General features: G+C 46.3%; 1 protein-coding gene across 4 annotated transcripts in view; it reads right to left on the reverse strand.

Annotated features, from left to right (window-relative positions):
• The window catches only part of LOC147435269 (uncharacterized), a 73,682-nt gene that overhangs the window by 22,508 nt on the left and 24,361 nt on the right, over positions 1-26,813 (reverse strand). The window lies entirely within an intron of this gene.

Below are 26,813 nucleotides of genomic sequence, written 5' to 3' on the forward strand. Positions count from 1 at the left end.
ATTGTGTCAACAGCAGGAGTGCAATGGACCCCGCCAAGATAGAGACTATCCGTGATTGGCCCGATTTGAGGAATGTCCATGAAGTTGGAAGCTTCTTGGGACTGTGTTCGTACTACAGGCGGTTCATACGAAAGTTTGCAAAGGTTGCTTCCCCTTTGCATACCTTGACACAGAAAGGAGTACCTTTTTCGTGGGGACCCACAGAGGTGACTGCCTTTCGGACATTGAAAGAGAAATTGACTACAGGACCAGATTTGACTTTGCCGGACTTGCAGAAGTCATTTGAAGTATATTGTCATGCTTGTGGTCGTAGTCTGGGTGCGGTCTTGATGCAAGAAGGCCATGTCATAGCTTACGAGAGCCGTTTGTTCTCTAGGCCGGAGATGACAGCACAGATCTATGAGAAAGAGATTTTGGCGGTTATCCATGCTCTTACTCAGTGGCGGCATTACCTACTCGGAGCGGATTTTACTATCTTTACAGACCATCAGAGTTTGCGCTACTTCTTGTCACAGAAGCGGCTTTCGGAAAAGCAAATGCGGTGGGCGAACATCTTGTCACAGTTCCACTTCCAGATTGTCCGTGTGCAGGGACAGAAGAATGTGGTGGCAGATGCTTTGTCTCGAAAACCGTTGGTTCTGGCTGTTTCCGCGATACATCATAGGAGCTTCGAGGATATGGTCGATCAGTATGCCACAGATACAGATTTTGCAGATATTTTCACACGGATACGGGATGGGGAGACAGTAGCTGGATACTCCCTTCAGGAAGGCTACTTGATGAAAAAGACTATGTTGTGCGTTACACAGCCGTTGAGGGAAAAGGTTATGACTGAATGCCACTGTCCACCTTTTATGGGTCACCGCGGCATTGCTACCACCATGAAAGGGGTAGAGAGATACTTCTTTTCGCCGTGACTCAAAAAGGACGTGGAAGAGTTGTGCGCAGTATGCCAGAAGGTCAAGTTTGACAAGCATAAGGCACAGGGATTGTTACACCCTTTACCCATACCCACCCACCCCTGGGAAAGTATTGCAATGGATTTCATTTTTGATCTCCCAAGAACACAGAATGATCACGATGATTTTCCGATTACATGGCGCGTCTGAGACGATTGTCTCCGACAGAGACCCCAGATTTATGAGTTTGTTTTGGAAGGCAAGCTCTAATACCACTGTAACAGACTTGGATACTCCAAGTCAAAAATCAATCGCGACAGCACCAAATAACCACTTCAAAACAAATCACAGATCACAATAGATTTGCACTGGCCCGGCGGAGTTCCGTGCCTAGAGATATTGGCCCCAAAGACTAGCGTCCCTTTCGGTATTTCTTTTTGTATTAATCAATCATCAAAGTACAAGAGAGCGGTTAGGGTTTCACTCTCAGACTCTACGTCCAGATGCTCTGAGAAGTGAGGCCCTCACCACTAATTTAAAGATTACAAGGGATGCCCAAAAGCAGAGCCCCAAAAGCTTCAAATCAAAAGCAATTGCTCTCTCTCTCTCACAGAGAGTCAAAACTTGAAAGCAAAAGCATTCTCTCTCTCTCTTTCTCATATTGTAGAGAAAAAGCAAAATTTGCGTCGCTCATCATTTTTCCAAAAAAAAAATAATAATAATAATAAAGCCTCCGCGATTTCCGGAATTTAGGGTTTCTGGCAGAAATTAGGGTTTGCAGGAATTTTAGGGTTTCTGGCAGGAATTAGGATTTTTGCTGTCCGCCACGTCATCACTTTGTGACAGTTCCTTGCAGCTAGAGGGATAGAGGCCCTGGACTGAGCCGTTGGCGTCTCTTTTCCTCTATGTGGCAGGGACCAGTCTGAGTGGACTTTGGACTCAGTAATGGAGTGTTGCAGGCACATGCCCTCGAGTTCTCTCACCACATGGGAGACCTCGGGGTTATAGACTTCGTAGAAACTTTGTGGCCGCTAGCCAAGTTCTCAGTGACACCTCCAGACTAGCACATTGTGGTACGCTTCTTTGCTGACACACAGAGCCCACCATGCTATGTATACATACATGAGGACTCTTGGACAGAGGAAGTTGCCTTGCGCACGGCACGCTCTTCTTGGGACTGGGCTAGACAGTCTTACAGTCACGCCTATCTTGGGGACACTCGGATGCAAAAACTCCCCATCCAAGCCAGCCTCGAAGATAGCGTGGTTAGCTGCTGCCGTAGCTTCAGTTCTCTCTCGTTCCCCATGAGGATTGTCTCATGGAACGTGCAAGCATTAGGTGGAGCCCAGTTTCAGCGCCAGCGGGGTCGATTGCGTCAAGAGCTTCATCGCTGCCTTGTGAGCAGAGAGATTGACCTTCCTATGTTGCACGAGCATCATCTTTGTGAGAGCCGCATTCGACGATGTGGTCAACTTTTGCGTGGGCGGTTTGAGACATTTTGGTCAGTTGGATTTGGACCTGGGATATCCAGGGAGGGGTATGTATGACTATTGCGGACTCTTGGCAGCATGCCATTGTGGGCAGAGGTATTATTGTGTCTGGCAAGGCTCAATGGATTACTATGCAGGTTCAGGGCTGCCTCTTGGGCTTCCTGAACATCTATGCGTCCAATGTGGCAAGTGCACGTGCAGAGTTTTGGCCTCACATTGTAGAGTCTCTGCCGCATGCAGAGCAATGGTGCATTGGGGGTGACTTCAACATGCTCGAGGATCCCTTTGACAGGACTGGAGGTAGCCATGCTATTGTGCACGAAGCTGAGTTGGCAGCCTGGAGAGAGGCTATGTATGACTTTGAGGGTTTCGGATGATTGGCAGTACTCTGGCTTTGTGAGGCCCCCAGACGGCTTGGCCTTCTCTCGCTTGGACCGCAGAGTGGGAGGAGTGGATCTATCTTGGATAGATCGCTTCTACGCTAGTGACCACATCTGTGACTTGGGTGGGTCAGTTTGCATCTTGGCTAGGACATCTTTTTCGGACCATGCATTAGTGATCCTCACGGTGACAGATAGACAGAGGAGGGGGAGCACGATGTTGTGCATCCCTAAGAGGATCTTGTTGGACTCCGAGCTCAAAGAGCGAGTGGTGGCTCTTTGGACAGAGGGCTTGGACACCCAGGACTCTCTTGCTGGCCTATGGACTTGCTCAGCTTAGTCGTTTCTTTCTCCAGGAGTCTACGGCCCGCCTGGCAGCAGCGAGGGAGGAGAAGCAGCCTCTTTGACGGGGCGTTGCTTCCTTGCAGAGGATGCAAGAGCAGCACCCAAACGGTCCTTGGTTGGAGGAGCAGTTGCAGGAGGCTCGCAAGGAGCTTGCAAGCATAGAGGAAAGGCGAGTTTGCTTTTCATCGACAAGCATCTCAGTGGACTCGGGTGGGTGAAAGGGTGACTGGGTCCTTTGAGGTAGTGGGACCTCGTCATGCGCACACCACTGTCAGCCAGTTGAAGAGACCTTACGGGTCAGTTGCTTCAGAGCCAGAGAGCATGCGTGCAGTTGCTACTGACTTTTACCGTGACCTGTTGTCAACAGAGCCTGAGTCAGAGCGTTAGGATGCATGCAGAGAGCCGATTTCGGCACACATGCCTTGTCTTGTGACTAAGGAAGGAGATGCGCCAGAGGCTTGAGCTGCCTCTCCAGCTAGAGGAGCTCCATGCGGTGAAACCGGTCCGTGGGGCGGTAGGCCTTGGCTTTCACCCAAAACTCTTTACTTTAGACACACACGCACAGAGAACTTGCAAAGGTAACCTGTAACTAGATTAACACTTAAAACACAAACACGGCTCAGAAGCTAGAATGCTCCAAGCAGACGCCGACAACCTGTAGGCCCCAAAATTGCCGCCCCTTTCGGTATTTCTTTATTCTTTAAGAGGGCAGCTTACAAGAAGATGCCTGGGAATTCTTTACCTGTATCCAGCTAGATACCACCTATTCTGGCAAAATTTCGACAACATAACAATCCCAAAACTTGCCCGAAACTAATTCCCTTTGCTGGAACTCACTTCCACTCACATAAACTCTCTGATTTCTGCCCAAAAACAGTAAATTCAGCACGCTGTATTCACTGGTTTCTGCCCTGTTTTCAGCCCTAAACAGTCCCTGAACTGTCCTCTAACAGTGGGGCATTGTTCCCAATGGTTCTGGCATTCGTACTGCTGAAAAACAGTCCAAATTCAGCGCATAACCAGCGCTGAAAACGCACCTGCACGGTGAGGTTATCACCCTCACCAGTGCCTCCTTTTGGAGCAATAGTTAGCTACTCCTGTTCCTACTCAGAGAGGCTCTTGCCTCAGCAAAAACGCATAAGACCTCGCACCTGTACATGAGTCAAATGAAGAGCCCTCTTGTGGGGCATCACATTACTGCACGTAGGGAAGAGAGAGAGCAGTGTGAGGTGTGCAGGACATGACTTCTTGCACCACACTGTACATAAGAGGGAAAGCTTGCAGTCAATAGCTCTTAACCTGTGACAGCTTGCAAATGAGGCCCCTCTCAGCTAGAAATCGAGCACCCCTTTTGTTGCATGAGGAAAGTACACAGAAAGGTGCCACTTGGCACATTTAAAAGCAATTTCCCGTTTCGGGGTTGCGGCTTAAAAATCTCCCAACTGGTTGCCCATTTGACTTTGCAGTAGAGTTCTAAAATGTTCCCCTTGTCATTCCGGAGGTAATGACGCGAACAGATACCCAAAATAGCAATTCCCTAAATTTTAGGAGATGCTTCCGTTGGGCTCCCATTGGTCTTCTGACCATCTATCCCCATTGGGACCGTATCCAAAAATGCAATGTGGCCCCACCTTGGCATTGTACCTTTATTGAGTTCACTTCCTAGTATCCACCAACTTGCTAAGTGCGACGGGGGACCTACATAATCTTGAACTGAGCCTAGACATCCTTATACTATACGAGTTCGAGTGCCGACAAACTTCCCGTCTGCGCGTGAAAGTACCGTTCACATCGGCCATACAATGTCCGACCATTTGCAACTTCAAAGAGAGGGTCTCAAAAATATGCTCATATTTCATTGTCTTGTTTTATGCATTGGTTTATATAGGGAGTACATTAAGTATTATGAGAGATTGTTAGTCCATGAGATAACCAATCATTGCTTTCATGTGTGTTTTGCAAATGATTATCATTGTTTCAGTATAGAAGTTGATTATTCTTTGTAGCATTTTAAAATAGATGTGTCTTATGGTTGGTCTCAAAAATAAAACGAAAATCATTGGAAAGAAACCAACAACTAAGGCTAGCAGTTGCCACGTCCTCGTGACATGCGGCCCTCAGAGCACTTCCCCAAGGTAGTTGTCCTGGTGAGGATGGTTTGACTCCCAGTTTTTTCTTAGAGTACTGGGACTTGCTGGGCTCAGACCTTTGCAGCGCTTTTCAGTACATCTTGCACACAAGAGAGATGCCTGACAGCATGAGTGAGGGCTTGATCTACCTCATTCCCAAGGAGGATGGCTCCTTGGATAAAATTCGGCAGTGACGACCCATTGTCATCCTCAATTGAGCCTAGAAAATTCTAGCCAAGGCTCTCCGTTTGAGGATTCGGCCACTTCTAGAGAGCATTATACATGGGACCCAGACAGGTTTTGTCAAGGAGCGCAGTATCCTTGACAACATCTTCACTTTTTTGGAGGCATCTGCCCTCGTGCGCCTATGAGGTGAGGATCTGGTGATACTTCTTCTCGATTTTAAGGAGACGTACGACAGAGTTGACTTGGACTTCTTGGAGGGTACTCTACCTAGGATGAGCTTCTCAGATGCTTGCATCAGAGGTGTGTCATCTCTCTACACGCATACACACAGTCGGGTGCTTTTGTCAAGAGTTAGAGGAGACCGCTTCATGCTCCCACACTCAATCAAACAGGGCTGCCCTCTAGCCCCCTTTCTCTTTCTGTTCTATGCTGAGGTGATGAGCAGATTCTTAGTTTCACAACACGTTGGTTTACGTGGCTTAGCGCTCCCTATTCGGGGCGATGAGTTACTGGATGCTAAGTTTGTTGACGACTCAGCTTTGTACTTGGAGGGCCAGGAGGCCAACTTACATATGTGTGAGTAGGCTCTTGAGTCCTTTTGTTGTGCATCAGGCGCATTGATCAACTGGAGGAAGACAGTGGCTTTCTGGGTTGGCAATGCTCCTACGCTTGATTGGCTGCCATGTGAGGGTTTAGATGGATTCCCCTAGGGACTGCAGTTCGCTACTTGGGCTCTCAGGTTGGCTTAGACTTGTCTCCTGAGCAGCAGATTGCTCCCCTCCTCCTGTCCATCAGGAGGAAGTTGCTACATTGGAGTTCGGCACGACTCTCTTTGGCAGGCAGAGTTGTAGTGGCCAACCAGGTGGTGTTGGCTACTATGTGGTACATTACATCTTGTTGGATCTTCTCAAGTTCCTACATCAGCCAGGTAGAGAGGCTGATCAAGAACTTTCTTTGGTCAGGGCGCGACACTCGAGTAGCCCAGGCCAGAGTAGCATGGCAGGTCGTCACTCTACCTTGTTCTCAAGGGGGGTTATGGATCATAGACCCAGCACAGTAGAGCAGAGCCCTTCTTGAGAAGTTTGTGGTCAAAGGACTCCTTCCAAGGGAGGAGCCCTGAAGGGAGTTTTTGCTTCAACGGCTTAGAGCTCGAGTGCCTCAGGCAGGAGGCCCTTGGAGACCTTTCGTCAGATGGATCTTTACAGAGATACGCAAAGTTGGTCTGAGCAGGAGACTGGAAGATCGTTTTGTTGTGAGTCTGTTTCGCTCTTGGGAGTAGTTGCGGAGAGGCCTGGAGCAGCACCAGCCCACCTACATGGAGGAGCGCTTGAGACAGCCCCTTGTTTGGAACCCCATGGTCAACACTCAAAGAGGCCACTTGGTTGGTAGTAGGCCTCATGTTTCTTCGGGTCCCATGGCAGAGGGTCCAACACGCACTCTAGGTGACTGGCTTCAATTCTCAGGTTTGCCAAAGGACTTACAGAGCATCCAATAAAAGAGCATGAGAAAGGTGCATAGCATGTGTCAGGACATCACAGAGGCAGTACCAGCTAGCTGAGTGGCTCACACCTCTAGAGAGAGCAGCTCCCAAATGGATGGGGGCCTTCACGCAACTCGAGGCTGCTTGGAGGGAAGGTCCACCAAGGCTTGGTCTTGCTGAAAAGTTGCTTGCTGAGCTTGGCTCCTGTTGCCTCTTCTGCCATTTAGTGCTAGCTCTAGTTTGCTTATATACAAACTTAGCAAAATTGCCCTACCTACTTTCCAACAAAAGTCACTTAAAAATAATAAGTGAAAAGTGTCAAAAATAGGTAAAATAGGCTAAATGCACTGGAAAATTCCCCTGATGGATTCTGATGGGAATGCTTATGATCATGCTGTGTGCAACCAGAGGATATACATCTATACTAAGTGACTGGGCATGCACGGTCTACGAATAGACTCACAAAAGTGTCATACCACTTCTAAATCTAAACTGACTTAACTGACTGAACCCTGATCATGTTGTAGCTTGTCCACGGACACATAGGGCTGGATGTGTCACGTGACATCCCCTCCTTTTTAAAGTGAGATACTGGTATCCAGCTGTATGGTGTCGAGGGAGATCGCCAATAGCATCCGGAATCCTCGAAGGGACTCCTTGCCGACCCACTCTGATGTGTGGATCGTGCCGTTCTTGAACTTCATAAAGATCTGCAACGCTTGCTTCTTTGGAACGCGCCAAAAGCGACACAAAGTCTCCTGTGGTTCCTTCGATGCTTCAACTTCGTCGAGTGTCATGCTTCTTTCTTCTTCAAGAATCTCCATGGCTGAAAATTCCTGAAACCATTTCCAACACAAAACCATGAACATACCTATTCCATGTAAAGTGAGTGGAAAAAATCTCATCTTCCTCAAAGACTGTGCATGCAATGTAGCTGAACAAAGAGACGGAGTGACAAACCGTTCATCAAACACATGCAAACAATGAGATCGAATCTTCCTCTTACGATCTAGAGCAATCAATTGTGGCAATTCACAACGGAAATGCGCATGCTTGGTACTCATATTGTCATGTGCTCTCTCTACAAATGTGTCATGCCGAGGAAGAGACATAGAATGCGACTTCCTTGAATGCATACTTTTCAGCTTTTCATGAACAATCCGCATACATTCGTGCTAATCCATGAGTGAAACGTGCTCAACGTACAATATGTCATGCCTAGGACAAGGGATCACATAAAGACGCTGACTAAAATACAGGAAACGATCACGAATGAAACACTCAAACAATGAGTGCGTATCAATCATGCGAACACATAATACTTCCTGTGAGGGATCTTTGGACCTAGGCTCGAGAGCCAAGATCGCTTCTTCCTGAATGATCGAATCGTCCTGTGGGGGTTCTTTGGACCTCGACTCGAAAGCCAAGATCGGTTCTTCATGATTGATCGAATCTACAACGAGGTTAGCTTCGCTAGAAAAAGCATCCACTAACACATCATCCTTGTGAACAATCACATCATCTTCATGCAACTCATCATGCTTGTGAGAAATCACATCTTGATCATGCAAATCATCATGCTTGTGAGAAATCACATCTTGATCATGCTCATCATTATCATCCAAATCATTATGCTTATCATCATGCAAATCTTGTGTGTCATGCTTGGAAGAAGAAGAGATTGAGAGAGTCTTCTTTTCCCGAATCCTTTCAATCTTGTCCTGCATATTAGCAATGAGAGAGGGAGAACAAACAATGTCCTCTCAATGAACGAACAATGTCCTCTCCAATGAATGAATGACAAAATAAGCATTAAATTGATGCAACCAAGAATGAATAACCGTAGCATCCATCTTACCATCATACTTACTGAAGTCAACTTCTCTATGACTGGATGGTTGGAATCTGCATCGTGGTTTGCGCCACTTGAGAAACTCCCACGATCTTTAGCTGGTTCGGATTTCGAGGCAAGTACTTGTCGAACCAATTCTTGAGTGCGTAGTTCTCTTTGAGCCTCTCGCTCAATCTCCAAGGCCACTCTTTGAGCTACACGCTCGGCCTCCAAGGTTGCGCTTCGTGCTGCCGCTTCCTCCTTTCTTTGTTCTTTTCTTTCTTTTCGTTCGTCACGATCGCGTTCCAAAGCAATGTGAGTCTCTTCTTGTTTGGCCATCATGCTAATGCGATTGGCTTCTTGTTGTGCGGCAATTCTTCCGTTTCTTTCGTTGCGCTCGCGGTCCTTAGCTTCCTGATGTTCTGCTTTTCTTGCTAGTTGTGCCAACGCAACTCGATTCGTTTCTTGTTGTTGTGCCATCATGTCCAGCATCGACTTGACCATCTCCTCCATAGAAGTTGGTACAACTCGTGGCGTAGATGGTGAAGGGGGAGGGTCGGAAAAATCTCTTGGTGGGGAGAACTCTTCATCGCCTCTCTCATGCTCACCACCTGTATGCGAAGTATCCATTCCGCTTCGGGTGATGACCATGCACTAGGGTCTTGGGTTCTTGGGTTCTTGGGTTCTTGAGGGTCTTGAGGCTCTTGAGATTCTTGAGGTTCTTGAGGTTTTCTTTCCATTGCAAACCGTGTTTGAGAAGGATCTTCTCTTCACCCGAGTTCTACTCCTTTCCGTGGGCGCACCCCTTGGCGGCCTTGCGCTCACACCAAGGTTGCTTTTTCCCACCTCACGTCGAGTGGCCGGCCGCTAAGTGCACGGTCTGATCTCAATGAGGAAAAGAGACACAAGGGGAGGTTGGACAAGCCCTTCTTTCTTGGGATTCCTGTCAAAAACACGATTAGTAATCGACACGCCCAAGCGAACTTGGGTTCGTGCGACCTCAACAAGCAAAAAAAAAATATGTGGTTCTTGTGGTTCTTTCCTTGAGTGATACAGAACACTGCCAAAGCTCTGATACCAATGTAAGGTACAACGGAATGAATGTTTGCGCTTTGCTCAAGATGAGTGCTCCGAACTGTGCTCAAGATTCCATTTGTTCTCATGGAAGGTAGAGCCTTCCGTTCTTAATGAGAAAGTGCTATGATCACAAACAAAGTGAATGGACACTGTGCGTGCAAGTGTATGAGACTAAGAGATAGAGAGAGAGAAGAGAGATACGACACCAGAGACGTTGTAAAACCCTCCTCTGAAGGCCCCACTCTCGTCGGCGAGAGTGGTCTACTTATGATTGCACAAACTGGTACAAATGGAATGCATGAGACTCATGCAAGTCTAGGCTATGTCGACAATGATGACGGGGATGACGAAGTCGACCTAAGGGCTGAAATCTGCAATCTTTTATCTGCTGTCCAAAAACGCTATGGGCTGAAATCTACGACTAGTCCAAAAACGCTGATTTGGGGGCTGTTTTCTGTGGGTCTTTGACGATGAAAATCTGCAGGTTTAGGGCTGAAAACTGAGGTTTCTTAAGGCTGAAAACTGATGGTCATTCCGGGCTGAATCTGCTACCTTTAGGGGGCTGAATCTGCAACTACTTCATTGCTGAAAATCGTTGCATTGCTGTGGGTGGAAAACGCTAGTCATGGGCTCCCAAAAACGCAAGGTGCTGTGGGATGCTGCAAGGAGATCTGATTCAAAAACGCTATCTGCTGGGACTTGTTGGCGAGAGTGTGATGATGCAAAACGCCAGACTAAGATGCTTTCAGAAAACGCTAGGGGAAGGAGGGTCTGCTGCTTAGAGGGAAGGTCCACCAAGGCTTGGTCTTGCTGAGAAGTTGCCTGTTGAGCTTGGCTCCTGTTGCCTCTTCTACCATTTAGTGCTAGCTCTAGTTTGCTTATATATAAACTTAGCAAAATTGCCCTACCTACTTTCCAACAAAAGTCACTTAAAAATAAGTAGTAAAATATATCAAAAATAGGTAAAATAGGCTAAATGCACTGGAAAATTCCTTGATGGATTCTGATGGGAATGCTTATGATCATGTTGCGTGCAACCAAAGGATATGCATCTATACTAAGTGACTGGGCATGCACGGTCTACAAATAGACTCACAAAAGTGCCAGATTACTTCTAAATCTAGACTGACTTGACTGATTGAACCCTGATCATGCTCTAGCTTGTCCACGGACACATAGGGCTGGATGTGTCACGTGACATCCCCTCCTTCTCAAAGTGAGGTACTAGTACCGAGTTGCATGGCGTCGAGGGAGATCACCAATAGCATCCGGAATCCTGGAAGGGACTCCTCGCCGGCCCACTCTGATGTGTGGGTCGTGCAGTACTTAAACTTCATAAGAAGTTGCCTGCTGAGCTTGGCTCTTGTTGCCTCTTCTGTCATTTAGTGCTAGCTCTAGTTTGCTTATATACAAACTTAGCAAAATTGCCCTACCTACTTTCTAACAAAAGTCACTGAAAAAGAATAAGTGAAAAATGTCAAAAATAGGTAAAATAGGCTAAATGCGATGGAAAATTCCCCTGAAGGATTCTGATGGATTTTGATAGGAATGCTTATGATCATGCTATGTGCAACCAGAGGATATGCATCTATACTAAGTGACTGGGCATGCACGGCCTACGAATAGACTCACAAAAGTACCAGATCACTTCTAAATCTAGACTGACTTGACTGATTGAACCCTGATCGTACTGTAGCTTGTCCACGGACACATAGGGTTGGATGTGTCACATGACATTACCCCATAGGAGTGGTGCAGTGAGAGAGAGGTGTGTTGAGAGCTCGTCTATGGCACTCTGCTTCATTGGCGGGCCCGTTGCTTCCACATCTTCGACGCTCGCCTTGTGCCAGCAGCGGAGATTGTTCGAGATTTTTGGCTGGAGTTGATCCATACTCTTAGGAGACAGTTCAACAGACTTCAGGGCAGCTCCGACCGCTTGCGGGAGCGCAGAGAGGCCTTCCTTTGACTCCCAGGGCCTTTCTTCACCATGGTTCGGGGTGAGCCCAGATGGCACTACCGTCCACTTGTGTGGCTTTTCTCTCCTCCCATCTCCTAATTTAGCCCTCATTGTTGTTCACTTGAAGAGTGATGTGGATGTGATAGTAACAAGAGTTAGTAGATCAGGACATCCATGAAAAGATCAGCACGGTCTAGATGTGATTGCTAAATAAATTACAATGATCATGATTCTCATCTAAGATCTTGACAAGGATAGTGATTGAATGTGATGTGAATGTTCAATGATTTTCGTCTTCGTGCAAGTGCTCGAAATATGTGGTCTGGTACGTCGGTACTTAGAATCGATGTCTATTGAACTAGGTTTTGTCCAATGTCTGCTTTGTAGGTGTAATCGAGAGCGATTACAATTCTTTCAAGAGGAGGTTATGTTACAAAGTGATGGCGTAGCATGGCCTAAAGGACACTCAGACAAAAGGGGCCAAAACCCTAGAGAAAGAGGCAGAAGATGTTTTACCAACTGATTGGCCCAAAAGGGGTTAAGTTTGAAAACCTACCCCATCCTAACTTATGGAACTTGGCCGAGGGGCCTAAAACCCCTAAAAATAAAGCAAGGAGCCAAAATTGCGTAGAGTTGCTGACATGGCATCGCCGTACAGACACTCCACGTTTTCCAATGACTGTTGATGTGGCGCCGTATGGATTTCCGCGTTTTACACACAGCCCATGGGACGCTTGCTTTTAGGCTCCAGATGCTTTTAGAAATGCACCTTTTTATGTAACTGCTTTTGAGCTGGCCAAAGGCTTTTATAAGCGTGCCCAGAGCCTCACTTATGCTTAGTTTTTGCATGGAAGCGCTCAGAGGAAGAGGACCCACGGACGTTGTACCTTGAGAAGCTTAATAATAAAGAGATACACAAAAAGGGCGTGAAACAAGCTTGTAGCTTTACTATAAAGGGCTAAATAAATTACAATGATCATGATTCTCATCTAAGATCTTGACAAGGATAGTGATTGAATGTGATGTGAATGTTCAATGATTTTCGTCTTCGTGCAAGAGCTCGAAATATGTGGTCTGGTACGTCGGTACTAAGAATCGATGTCTACTGAACTAGGTTTTGCCCAATGTCTGCTTTGTAGGCGTAATCGAGAGCGATTACAATTCTTTCAAGAGGAGGTTATGTTACAAAGTGATGGCGTAGCATGGCCTAAAGGACACTCAGACAAAAGGGGCCAAAACCCTAGAGAAAGAGGCAGAAAAAGTTTTACCAACTGATTGGCCCAAAAGGTGTTAAGTTTGAAAACCTACCCCATCCCAACTTATGGAACTTGGCCGAGGGGCCTAAAACCCCTAAAAATAAGGCAAGGAGCCAAAATAGCGTAGAGTTGCTGACATGGCATCGCCATACAGACACTCCACGTTTTCCGATGACTGTTGATGTGGCAACGTACGGATGGCGCCTTACGGATTTCCACGTTCTACACGCAGCCCATGGGATGCTTGCTTTTAGGCTCTAGATGCTTTTAGAAATGCACCTTTTTATGTAACTGCTTTTGAGCTAGCCAAAGGCTTTTATAAGCGTGTCCAGAGCCTCACTTATGCTCAGTTTTTGCATGGAAGCGCTCAAAAGGAAGAGGACCCACGAACGTTGTACCTTGAGAAGCTTAATAATAAAGAGATACACAAAAAGGGTGTGAAACAGGCTTGTAGCTTTACTAAAGGGCAGTAACTTTAGCTTGCATCCGTAAATATATCATTTGACTTTCCTTCACTTTGTAACACAAGGTAATTTCACAAACGAACCCGCAACTGGAATTCACCACTTCAAAACAATTCACGACCTGGTAGCTAGAGTGCTCCCAAGTAGACAAAGACACCCTATTGGCCCCAATGACATCCCCCCTCTTGAAATCGCAAACGTCCTCGATTGCATGCATGCTATACATGACACCTATGATTTAGTGTAATTAGCACCCTTTTATCATCGCATGTATCCCAAAGAAGAACTATCAAACATGACTGAATGAAGGTATTACAGGCTTGGACACTCCAAGCAAGAAATCAATAGCAAAACACAAACAAAAACTTTGAAAGCATTGAACTTTACTAGAGAGAGAGAGAGAGAGAGAGATCACGGCATGGCGGAGTTCCGCACCCAGAAGCACTAGCCCCAAAGACGGCGCCCCTTTCCATATTTCTTTATTATTGCTCACGACATAGTATAACTCCCAAGGGTCCTCTGCTCTCAGACTCTGCTCTGCCGAGTGAGAGGCCCAAGGGCTCTTCTAAACTTACAAGGGTTTCCAAAAAGCAAAGCCCCTGTAATATATCCTATGGTAAAGGGGACACCGCAAGCCATGGGGTCATGGCCTCGTGTGACCCACCCCCAAGAGATTATAAGGAGAGGAATGCCAAGTGTGGGCTGGAGGAAGCTCATGCCACGCTAAAGGGTGACGGATCATGAGCCCATGAGGGGGTGAGGCGGTTCGGCTTCGGTGTGTGTGTGTTTGGGCTGCCGGTAGCGAGCTCGCCATAGCTGAGTCTCGTTATCAGAGCTTGCTTCGCCATAGCATTGCTCACCAGCTTCGTTGCACTCCAACTCGTTATACTGGTATCAAAGCAAAGCTCCATAGCGCTTGTGTGTGATGCTTACAATATTAGCTCGCTGATTTGTGAGCAACATGAAGCCTTAGCAAGCCATAGAAACCATCACACTAAGCAAGTTTGTAGCTCTCTGCTACACAACACGAACGGCAACTCCTTAGTTTTAATTATGTGCCACCACCCGACTTACATGTGTTAAGAATGCAACCCTGGCCTAAACGAATGCATGCTAGCGCCGGCCACAGCTCAACTTTTCACTGCTAGCAAGCTGCGCTCCACCGAAGGCAGCAGCGCATTCTTCTTCCCTTCTCTGGCTCGCTTTTAGCCGATGCTTGCAATTCTTACAGCTCTGCGCAATAATGCATAAGCTATAGGTTATAGTTTATGTTTGTATGCTATCGCAAGGCATATTTCCCACATGTGGTCAAAGACTAGAGCCAACAAACACTCTATGGTCGAGAACGAAGTCTCATCGTTGCCGAATCAAAGCAAATTTATTGCAGACCTTATACCACCCGCACAAGATCGGTAATTATTGGACGTTTTGTGCGACTGTTGAGAGAATTAAGTCGTCTTCTGCACTCTCCATCGGAGCCATTTTTGGCATATCGCAGGAAGTGTTCTATATACTTGTGCATAGCCTTTTAGCTTGCTTTTTCCATCTTTTTCAAAGTTTAAAGTGAGTTTTGCTTTGAAATTTTTAAAAATGGAAAAAGACTAAAACCAAAAAATATCCGAGACCGACACCAATCAAGACCAAAATATGTAAACTGGCCCTGGTTGCAGTGGAAACCTTGCTGCATGCCGATACTACCATACATGAGGTTTGGCATGATGCCTTGCATACCCCCGAACACTGTTCCTGGCATGTACGGCTGACTTCCAGGCGCATAACCAACAATACTTTAGAACACTGATCCACCCCCGAAATACCCAGGATGTACCGTGGGTGGTGGAAAAACTCAGTGCATAGCCTCGTATCCAGCTCCCTGTCCATTCAAGACAGCATGCTGGCTCTGGTAGGTGGCGGGCTGAACTAGCATAACCTGTGGAATAGGCGTTCTAGCCACCTGTTCAAGCACAGGAGGAACCTGCTTTGGAGCACCCGACTCCGCAACATGCGAGTGTTCCCTTTCCTCCTGCACCACATGAAGTACCTGGGCTTGAGCATCAACAAGCTCCGTACGCGGCGTAGGTTGCCTATTTTGCTGTTGCACTGGTGGCGCTTGCAAGAATTCCATAAACCTCGGATTCTGCACCAGCTGCGGAAAGACATTCACCGCGGCAACTAACTGAGTCTTGAACGCATCATCCTCAAGTTGCCCAGTCATAAAGCCCTGTACTACTGGAGGGACATTCACGTTGACAGGAGGTACAGACTGACCTGGCCGTGAGCTCTCGCCAATCTCAAAAACCATAGGAATCTCCTGCCTGTCCTTTGCAGAGGAACCCTCTTCCATAATTCCCTTCCCCTTGTCGGCCATAGTGTAATCCCCACGTTCCTACACTCTGTGTCTTTACCCTAAACAATCCAGACTCACTCTTTGAGGAAAAAGTGATTGATATCCCGGCGACGGAACCATGAAACCGGCCCGTAGGGCGGTAGGCGTTGGCTTTCACCCGAAATTCTTTACTTTAGACACACACACAGAGCACTTTGCAAAGGAGACCTGTAACGGGAATTAACACTACATCACACACACAGCTCGGAAGCTAGAATGCTCCGAGCAGACGTCGACAACCTGTAGGTCCCAAAATTGGCGCCCCTTTCAATATTTCTTTATTTTTTAGAACAGCTAGCTACCCCTGTTCCTGCTCAAGGAGGCTCTTGCCTCAACACAAAAGCATGAACCCACACAGTTGTACATCAGTGAAATGAGGAGCCCTCTTGTGGGGCATCACATAACTGCACGTAGGGGGGGGAGAGAGCAGTGTGTAGTGTGCAGGGCATCACTCCTAGCACCACACTGTACATGAGAGGGAAAGGAAGCACTCCATAGCTCTTAACCTGTGACAAAAGCTGAAATGAGGCCTCTCCCATCTTAAAAATCAGTGCCCATTTTTCTGCAAGGGGAAAGTTCATGAAAAATCGACACTTGGCGCATTTACAACCATTTGCCCATTTCGGGTTCGCCGCTTAAAAATATCCTGACCGGTTGCCCAGTTGACTTCGCGGCAGGGTTGTAAAATGTTCCCCTAGTCATACCGGAGGTAATGACGCGAACACATTTCACAGCCCAAAATAACAGTTCCCTAACTTTTAGGAGATGCTTCCGTTGGGCTCCCACTGGTCTTCTGACCATCTATCCTCATTGGGACCGCATCCAAAAGTGCAATGTGGCCCAATTGTCGGATACTTTTTGTTGGTAGTCCCACCTTGACTTTACGCCTTAATTGAGTTCACTTCCTAGTATCCACCAACTTGGTAAGTGCGACGGGGGAACCTATATGACCTTGCTCTGAGCCTAGACATCCTCTTACCATACGAATTCCAGTGCCGACCACTACCCATCTGCGGGTGAAACTACCGTTCACATTGGCCATGCAATGTCCAACCGTTTGCTACTTCAAGAAAAGGGTCTCAAAAACAAAACAAAACCCCTTGGAAAGAAACCAACAACTAAAGTTAGCAGTTGCCACGTCCTCGTGACATAGTTAACAGTTGCCATGTCCCCGTGACATTTAGTGACTGTTTTTCTGATTCATTACCGTCGCAATTGCCGCTAGAGAGACCTGAGGACCATCGGATAGATTTGATACCAGGGTGTAGCCCACCAAATAGACCTCCCTACAGGGTTAGTGCGGTGCAGCAGAAGGAGATTATGGGTCAGGTTGAGGAGTTATTAGAGAAGGGGCTGATTCAGCCTAGTTCTTCACCCTTTTGCTCCCCAGTGCTCCTAGTGCAGAAGAAGGATGGCTCATGGCGCATGTGTATTGATTACCGTGCGTTGAATAAGAATACCATCAAGAATAGGTTCCCTATTCCTAGAATTGATGATATTCTCGATCGTTTAGAGGGTGCTGCAATTTTCAGCAGGATAGACCTTAAGAGTGGGTACCATCAGATCCGTATAAGGCCAGAGGATGTGCACAAGACTGCGTTTAGAACGACATTTGGTCTTTATGAGTTTCTAGTGATGCCGTTTGGGCTAACAAATGCTCCTGCAACGTTCAACAGAATGATGGACCGGATTTTCCGCTCGCATCAACAGTTTGTTGGGACGTTCTTCGATGACATGATAGTGTATTCGAAGAATGAACAGGAGCATAGGCATCACTTGACCATTGTGTTTGAAGAGTTGCGCAATCACAGGTTACTTGTCAATCCTAAGAAAAGTGAATTCTTCCTCGAAGAGATCCACTTTTTGGGCCACATAGTCTCAAAGGATGGTGTTAGAATGGATCCCGCAAAGGTCGAAGCTATCAAGACATGGCCAAACTTGAAGACTGTGCACGATGTCAGAAGCTTCTTGGGATTGTGTTCCTACTATACAAGGTTTATCAGAAGTTTTGCAGAGATAGCATCGCCTCTTCACGCTTTGCAAAAGAAAGAGGTCACTTTCAAATGGACCCAAAAAGAGATTTCAGTTTTTAGTCTCTTAAAGGAAAAGTTGACTTCAGATCCAGTTATTGTTTTGCCAGATCTCAGGAAGTCATTTGTGGTCCAGTGTGACGCGAGTGGCAGTAGCATCGGAGCAGTGCTAATGCAAGATGGACGGGTAGTAGCTTATGAAAGCCAAATTTTGCAAGGGCCAGAGAGGACTATGCAAGTCTATGAGAAAGAGCTCTTGGCCGTGATTCATGCGCTTTCTAGCTGGAAGCACTACCTCTTAGGTGTTGATTTTGTTGTCCAAACAGATCATCAGACCTTGCGATACTTCTTGACACGGTCAAAGTTGTCCGAAAAGCATATGCGATGGGTAAACATTCTTTCCATGTTCCACTTCCACATTATGCGTGTGGAAGGCAAGAAGAATGTTGTGGTTGATGCGTTATCAAGAAAGCCACAAATTTCAGCTGTGTCAATTCCTTATCATCATGAGTTAGATGACATGAAGGAACGGTATACTGCTGATGAAGATTTTGCAAGGATCTTTGAACAGTTACAAGAGGGGCAACATCACGAGCACTACCTCCTCAGAGATGGTTTTATGATGACGCATGGCAGACTTTGTGTCACTAGGCCACTGCGACATTAGGTCATAGAAGAGAGTCATGTCCCACCGTATGCAGGGCATCGTGGCATTGATGCAACAGTTAAAGCGGTAGAGACATTCTTCTATTGGCCTACCTTGAGGAGAGATGTGGATGCCTTTGTGCGAGCATGCATAGTTTGCCAAAAGGTCACGTTTGACAGGCAAAAGGCACCAGGGTTGTTACAACCACTGCCGATTCCGGATAGGCCATGGGAAAGCATTGCTATGGACTTTATCTTTGATCTTTCAAGGACGCCAACAGGGAGTGATGATATATGGACCATTATCTGCAGGTTCAGCAAGCAGGCCCATTTTATCCCTGTCAGGAAGAAGATAAAATCTGATCAGATGGCACGCTTGTTCATGTACAATGTGTTTAGGTACCATGGTATGCCACAATCGATTATCAGTGATCGTGATCCTCGTATGACCAGTTTGTTCTGGAGAGGATTGTTTGAGAACATAGGCACTACACTCAAGTTCTCGTCTTCGTTTCATCCACAAATTGATGGACAATCAGAAGAGGCTAATTCTATCGTCTTAGATCTGCTGAAATGCTATGTGTCAGATAATAAGGGCAAGTAGGAACAGTATTTGCCTATGCTTGAGTATGCGTACAATAATACGGTGCATTTGTCTACTGGCAAAGCAGCTTTTGAGATTGTTGAAGGCGGCAAAAAGGTTCCTCCCATTTTGCATACAAAGGACAAGATCTTTGAGGCAGATCGATATGTTGAGAACATGGATGAGATGTATAAGAAGATTAAAGTTGCCTTGGAGAAGACTCAGGCAAAGCAGAAAAAGGCTGCTGATCGTCACCGTCGTGAATTGCTGTTATCACCTGGTGATTGGGTTCTGTTAAGGTTCGAAACGGCAAGGTTAAAGAAGATGAAGGGCAAGGAACGGCTGTTTCCTAAGCTCAGCATGCGTTACTATGGGCCTTTTCAAGTGCTTGACAAGATCAGCGATGTGGCTTATAGGCTGAAATTGCCTGATGCATAGAAGATTCATAATGCGTTTCACGTGAGTCTTCTAAGACCCTTCATGGGTGATGTGCCAGAAGATATGCCAGATGAGGATCAACCAGAAGTTGAGGAACTTGATGAGATCCTGGTACCTGAGCAAGTTTTTGCACATAAGGACAGAAAAGTTAAAGGACAAGTTGCAAGACGCTATTTGGTGAAGTTCAAGAACTATCTGCCTATGGATGCAAAGTGGATGGAAGAGCATGAACTGTCAAAGTCACCAAATGTATTGCAGCTTTACCTTGAAGCCTTTGGGTTACAGCCTACTTATGCCCCAACCCAACGTGTGCAAAGGAGGGGTAATGATACAGCTAGTACATCAAATGTACATATGAATTCGGTGTAATAGATGGAAATGAAAAAAGTATGAAGGCCTCATTAAGTCATGTGTATCTATGTGGTATGACCTTTCTTGCGGATACATGAGATATAAAAGAGTGTTAATAGCACAAGATCATCAGTGGCGTGTATTTATGGTATGCAATCGAGGACGTTTGCGATTTCAAGAGGGAGGTATGTCACGGGGACGTGGCAACTGTTAACTATGTCACGAGGACGTGGCAACTGCTAACTTTAGTTGTTGGTTTCTTTCCAATGGGTTTTGTTTTATTTTTGCTTGAAGTAGCAAACGGTCGGACATTGTATGGCCAACGTGAACGGTAGTTTCATCTGCAGATGGATAGTGGTCGGCACTGGAATTCGTATGGTAAGAGGATGTCTAGGCTCAGAGCAAGATCATGTAGGTCCCCCCATCGCACTTAGCAAGTTGGTGGATACTAGGAAGTGAACTCAATAAAGGCCTAAAGTCAAGGTATGACTACCAACAGAAAGTATCCGACAGTTGGGCCACATTGCACTTTTGGATGCGGTCCCAATGAGGATAGATGGTCAGATGACCACAGGGAGCCCAACAGAATCGTTTCCTAAAATTTAGGGAATTGCTATTTTGGGCCGTGAAATGTGTCCGCATCATTACCTCCAGTATGACTAGGGGAACACTTTACAACTCTGCCGCGAAGTCAACTGGGCAACCGGTCAGGAGATTTTTAAGCGGCGAACCCGAAAGGGGAAAATGCTTGTAAATGCGCCAAGTGATTTTCATGCACTTTCCTCCTACAGAAAAAAGGGCGCTGATTTTTGATGTTGGGAGAGGCCTCATTTAGTGTCTGTCACAGGCTATGGAGTGCTTCCTTTCCCTCTTATGTACAGTGTGGTGCCAGGAGTGATGCCCTACACGCTACGCACTGCTCTCTCTCTCTCTCTCCCCTACGAGTAGTATATTATGCCCCACTAGTGGGCTTTTCATTTGACCAATGTACAGTTATGTGGGTTCATGCGCGATTGCCGAGGCAAGAGCCTCTTGCACAGGTACTCGATTAGCTAGCGGCTAATCCCCCGCAAGTACAGGTGAATTCGGAGAGGTTTCACACCAGAAATCTCATCCGATTCAAAGGGCGAGTAGCCTACAGATCCGGGAGCTCGAGGTCTTGCTACAGATGCGACCGGCACGCGAAACGGAGCCCAAAACAGGGAATTACAGCCTGCTGTGTATTTTTGCAGGTTTAGGGTTTCGGCCCTAAACGGACCCTAATACTCCCAGGAGGTTCGGGGACGCGAGGGGACCGCTGTACAGGTGTACTGGCGCATTTTCGGGGCAGAAAACAGAGAATTCAGCGTGCTGCAGATTCTCCCCAGGTTTTGCAAAGTGTCCGTATGCGTCTTTGCGTGGGGATACTGACTATGAAACGTCCTAGTACAGTCATGCTGCCGAAATCGGGCCAGAACAGGTGTTTCTTAGCCTAGATTGTGCGGGGCAGCTTGTAGGAGATCACAGGTTTTATTCCCTCTGTTAAAGAATAAAGAAATACCAAAAGGGGCGCCAATTTTGAGGCCTACAGGTTGTCGGCGTCTGCTCGAAGCATTCTAGCTTCCGAGCCGTGTGTACTTAGGTGTTAATCCCCGTTACAGGTTACCTTTGCAAAGTGCTCTGTGTGTGTGTCTAAAGTAAAGAGTTTCGGGTGAAAGCCAACGCCTACCGCCCTACGGGCCGGTTTCACCAGACTCCACCAATCAAGCACTTCTGGATGACTACTGCCGGAGGTTTTGGGATACTTATTTGCTAGTGTCTTTGTTTCGGAAGATTACTTTGAAAGACCAGATTGAGCGGTTTTCTTGTGGTTTGCTAAAAAAAACTCGAGACTATTATCTAAACGAGAAGTCTGACTCTATTCAGAGACTTATGCAACATGCTAAGGAACGATTTGGAACGCATGCCGGCTCATTGACTTATCCTACGGACAGAATAGTATCCACCTCAACAGGGCAAGAGACTGCGAGTGAAAAGAATGAATCACGAGAACTGGATGATAGCTCATCGCAGGATTTTGGAGAATCACATGGTGGCACATTCGAAGGTTCGGACGAACTAAGGGAACCACATGCAAGTTCATCAGAGGATTCCGGAGAAAGGGCATCAGATGATAGTGTGTCTCAAGGTTCCGATGATTGAGATTGACGTGTCTAGGGGGGACAGGGGAAGCTAGCGAAGCTACCCACAAGTCCCAGGGTAAAAGGAAAGAAAGGACACATGGAATCAGTAGAGATCCCAGAGTTCCCCAGACCCACGATAAGATTTTTGAAGCGGATCAGTATGATCTAGATCTGGATATTTCTTTTGTGAAGGCGCAAGAGGCTCTTGAGAAGTCTCAAGTACGGCATAAGAAGGCAACCGACAAGATTCGACGCGACTTGCAGCTGAAGGAAGAAGATTGGGTGCTCTTGCTAGATGTGTGTAATCTAGTGCCTGGACACTTCAGTCAGTATCTATTGAGCTAGTTTTTTTCCTTTGTCTGTTTTGTAGGCGTAATCTGTCAAAGGAGGCAGCAGAAGATGCAATGAAGACAAGAATTGGCTCGTGATCCGATCGACACCTCGACTCCAATCTAGAACATCTGCAATGCCACATACAAGAAAAGTCCCTTGTGGAGAAGAGAGATCACTGAGGTAGAAAGAGAGGACATTTGAGAATGAGAGAGAAAGAAAGAAAGAAAGAAAGATATATTAACGTCCTGTCAAGGCCAAAACTGACCTATAGGACAGATCAAAAAACATCTTTGGTTACAATCTACTTCGTGGTATCATTTGAAGAAAAGTGCATGTGGAATAAAAGAAACTAACTTCAAAGCTCTCATGACTCATGAGAGTTACATGTTACAATGGTAATATCACCATGTGCATAAACGTGACTAGATGTGCATAAGTATCAAGTTCATGTCTTTGAAAGAGAGGGTGGACCCTTGAAATCTCTGATGATAGCTTTTCCTCCTCTATAGACCGCCCACTTGCCTTGCTTCCTTGCTTCTATGACCTTTCCTAGTTCCCCGACTCTATTATTTAATTGTAGTGGTGTCAACTCATCAAAAATCCATACAGATGTGCCTTGTAGTGATTTAGTCTGCTTCATTACCTTGATCTTATCATTCATGTCATAATATCGAACTCTGGCCTGTTTCCCCTTAATTTGGATGTCAAAGGGATCACCAAGGTCGATAAAAGGTACCACTTTTTTAAGTCTTTCCTTAATAATGTCTATATCCAAGATGTATCCCTCAAGCTGCTCGTCTGTGTTGGTACCTACAGACCAACCTTCTGACAAACCCCCAATTCGAACATCATTTTCGAGGCTTTTGGCCCTTTCATTTTCTTTCAGAACTGATAGTACTTCACCGACAAAATTCTCAGATTTTACCTGAGTTTTCGTGCTTTCTTGTTGTGTTTCCTGTAATTTCTGAGTTGCTTCTTGGGCCGCTTCTTGAATCTCCTGCTTGTTCTTGATGTCCTGCAATTGAGCTTCAAGGCCTGCAATCCTTGTTTCTTGACACTAGCAATCTTTGTTTCCTTGTGTGTCAATTCCGTCCTAAGGGTTGAGACCTCCTTCTGCAATTTTATCGATTCTCCCATGATGAAAATCTCCCATGGGTTTTGGGGCTTGATTAGGGGTGAGACGGAGGTTGGGTTCGAGACCATTGCTGCAGATGTTTTTGGTTTTAGGGCCATATTCCTGAGCAAGGGGGGGTGTCGTATCAAACCCTAAACAATTAGGATCCCCCCCTCCCCCCTTGGGGGGTACACTAAAGGTAAAGGTAAGTCTCCCCGGCTGCTAGAAAATTGACGAACTGGGATGCTGCCGAAAGGGGGCTGCTGGCTGACAGTGGTCGACGACGAGGGGGCTGCTGGCTGACAGTGGTCGACGACGAGGGACTGCTGGCCGACTGTGGGCGACGGGCTGAGCCTGCAGATGGGCCTGAAGCTGAGGCAACGGGCTGTGCTGGAGAGAGAGAGAGAGAGAGAGAGAGAGAGAGAGAGAGAGGCTCTCCATGCTAATAACAAGCGCCTCATACAAGTGACCAAGGGTGGTCTGGCATAGAACTATCATGCCCAATGGATAGGCTCGCTGGGTACATTCAATTGCAATTGCTTCTGAGACTGCCAACTACTCCTACACACGAAACCACTAGCAATAACTGGGAAACCAGTGAACAAGCACGAGGACGGTAAGTATAGATCTCCTCTTGACAAAGGTAGAAATGCCCTGAGGATCACACGATCTAGCACTGCCGCTCCGGGTGCATAGGGAAAAGATTGCAGCAGATGTGGAAGGGCAACTGCGTGTCTGACCAGCTGCCCATCCTACTGCACACCTCCCCGTCCTCTGCTCAACGCTGGTTGCCCAAAAACGCAACCATGGGAGGCTACCCAAAAACGCTAGGGCTCCCTCACACTCGCTGCCTGCCAGCCAAGTCAAAACTCTAGGGCTGGTCTCTAATCGCAAGCCCTCTGGGGTGCCCCAAGGGAGGGCGTCCACCCTACTGAGCCTAAATCGCAATGATGTGAGACCCCCCCTGCCTGCCTATATAGGCTTTGGCCCACGCTGCCCGACCCAACATCTGCCCCCCCACGACCAACAAAATAGAGAAAATTGTTGAAGGGGGGCCACAGGGCATTTGGGAGCACCTGGGAAGCACGGAAAAATTCCTATGTGCCTACAAGAGCCTAACTGGCCATGGAACCAAGCCAAGACCCAAGCTACACATGGCTAAACACAACCTAACATGAGAAGACAATCTCACACTCGCCGGGCACAGCCACAAAACAACCCTCACTCCCTAACACCTGTCCTTGGGAGCAACTGGGACCGACTATACAAATCCAGAGAGATGCCTGAACTCTTAACATATTTGAGGGCGATTGCTCTAGGTTTGGTTTTCTCGGTATCTTCTTTTTAAAAGATCACTTTTAAGTAGTAGGTTGAGCGATTTTGTTGCGGCCTCCCAAAAGAGATTCGAAAGTATTGCCTGAAGTAAAGTCCGCATTCAGAGACTTATGGGACATGCCAGCACCCTAACCAATCCTACGGGCAAGTTAGCTCAACGAAGCAAGAGTCTTCCAAGGGAAAGTAGAATCATAAATTGACAGAAGAGCAGCATGATGAGTAGTTCAAAGAGGGCAAGTGTTATGGCTGCCATGAACAAGGACATGTCTTCTGGGAATGTCCTGAGAAAGAACCAAGGGAACCAACTAATAGTTCATCAGAGAGTTTCGAAGAACCAAGGGAATCAATTGATAGTTCATCAAAGAATTACGAAGATTTAAATTGATGCACTCGTGGACAGGGGATGTCCAGACACTCTCAAAGTACCCCTTCATGAGCTTATTCCGAAAAACAATTACGTTCTCTAAGCAATCAGCATGGCCGAATCAAAAGATAGCAACGACTCTATTCCACCCGAGAACTCGATAGCAGTTCTCAAAGAGAAGTTAGCAGTACTTTCAATAAGCCTCACATTAATCAATACTTGCTTGGAGCAGTTGCAGACGCAAACTTCTTCACAGACTCACCATGCAGCTTCTCGGACTCCCCATGCTACTCTTTCAAAGCTTCTATGGACGAACACGAAAAATTGGACCCAATTGCTGAGGTAGACATTCGTGAACTTCTTTATAAAAAATTTAGTACTACACACAAAGAAGAAATTGGATGTTAAGTTGCTATAGCCTTACAATGGTCGCCCCGACAAGCACATGTTGAACCAATAGCTGTTCAAAATGGAAGTCTACTTGTCCAACACGGATTTAGTAGAGAGCGAAAAGGTAGCACTTGCTAGTACTCTCTTGAGAGACACACTGTTTGTTTGGTGGCAATGACGGGTTGCTGATGGCAAACACACACCTTCTTGAGACAAATTCCAGCACTCTATTCACAAGGCGTTTGAACTTGCTAATGCAGTTTTCCTGTCCGGTCCTCTCTCCACCGCCTGAGCCAAATTCATAGCACGATCATAGAGAATGCTATAGCCAAAATTCTCAGTTCAAGCAGCAAGCAACAGCACTCAAATAGTTGGACACAATGGTTTGCCAACTCAGAAGACGTTTCACTTATATGATGTGGAGTTAGAAGATGGATCATTTTTTAACTTGTGATGAGACAGTTCAACAGTTGCAGTTTGGTGTTCAAAATTATGCAAAACAACTGGATTTTGAAGTCATGCCTTTATCTTACTATGACATGGTTCTTGGTCAGCATTGGTTGTTCCAATATGATCCAGCTATTAGCTTTAAAGGTCTCGTTCAATGATGGACGTGAATTGATTTTACACGGGCTTTATCATGTGAAACAAATGATTCAAGCCTCACGTGTACAAGTCAAACAGCATGATACAATGGATATGATTTCTGATGCGGATGCAAAAACTATTGTTGATGAATTTTTAATTCATTAACTTCTCTTGAATCAATTGATGAAAACAAAGATGATTTCGTGCAAAAAGTTGTTCCAAGTGATACTTTGTTACCAGATAAAGATAAAGATATAGTCACAGATTCTGTTATGCTTTCTTTGATTCTTTGATGGACAATGATGTACCAATTGTAAGTCATGACATGATAGTTTTTGAAGATGATTCTGAAGAATTTTGGGATTGATTATTGGAAGATGATTGCAGTCTCAATCAAAAATCCTCTCCAATGATTAGTAAAGTTGAAGTTACCCCCTTTGAAGAATGCCTTAAGAAGATTTCCTCTTTGCCAAATGTTTCGAAGTTATTGGAAGTTTTTCAACCAGAAGTCTTGCGTCACATGAAAGATTTGAAGCTCACTCTCTTGTTGCAATCAACCTGATTAAGCCACATTCCTTTGAATGATGCAATAACATGGGA

The sequence above is a fragment of the Adiantum capillus-veneris genome, chromosome 18, assembly GCF_014529385.1.
Source record: "Adiantum capillus-veneris isolate H3 chromosome 18, ASM1452938v2, whole genome shotgun sequence".
In the NCBI taxonomy this organism is placed as follows: Eukaryota; Viridiplantae; Streptophyta; class Polypodiopsida; order Polypodiales; family Pteridaceae; genus Adiantum; species Adiantum capillus-veneris.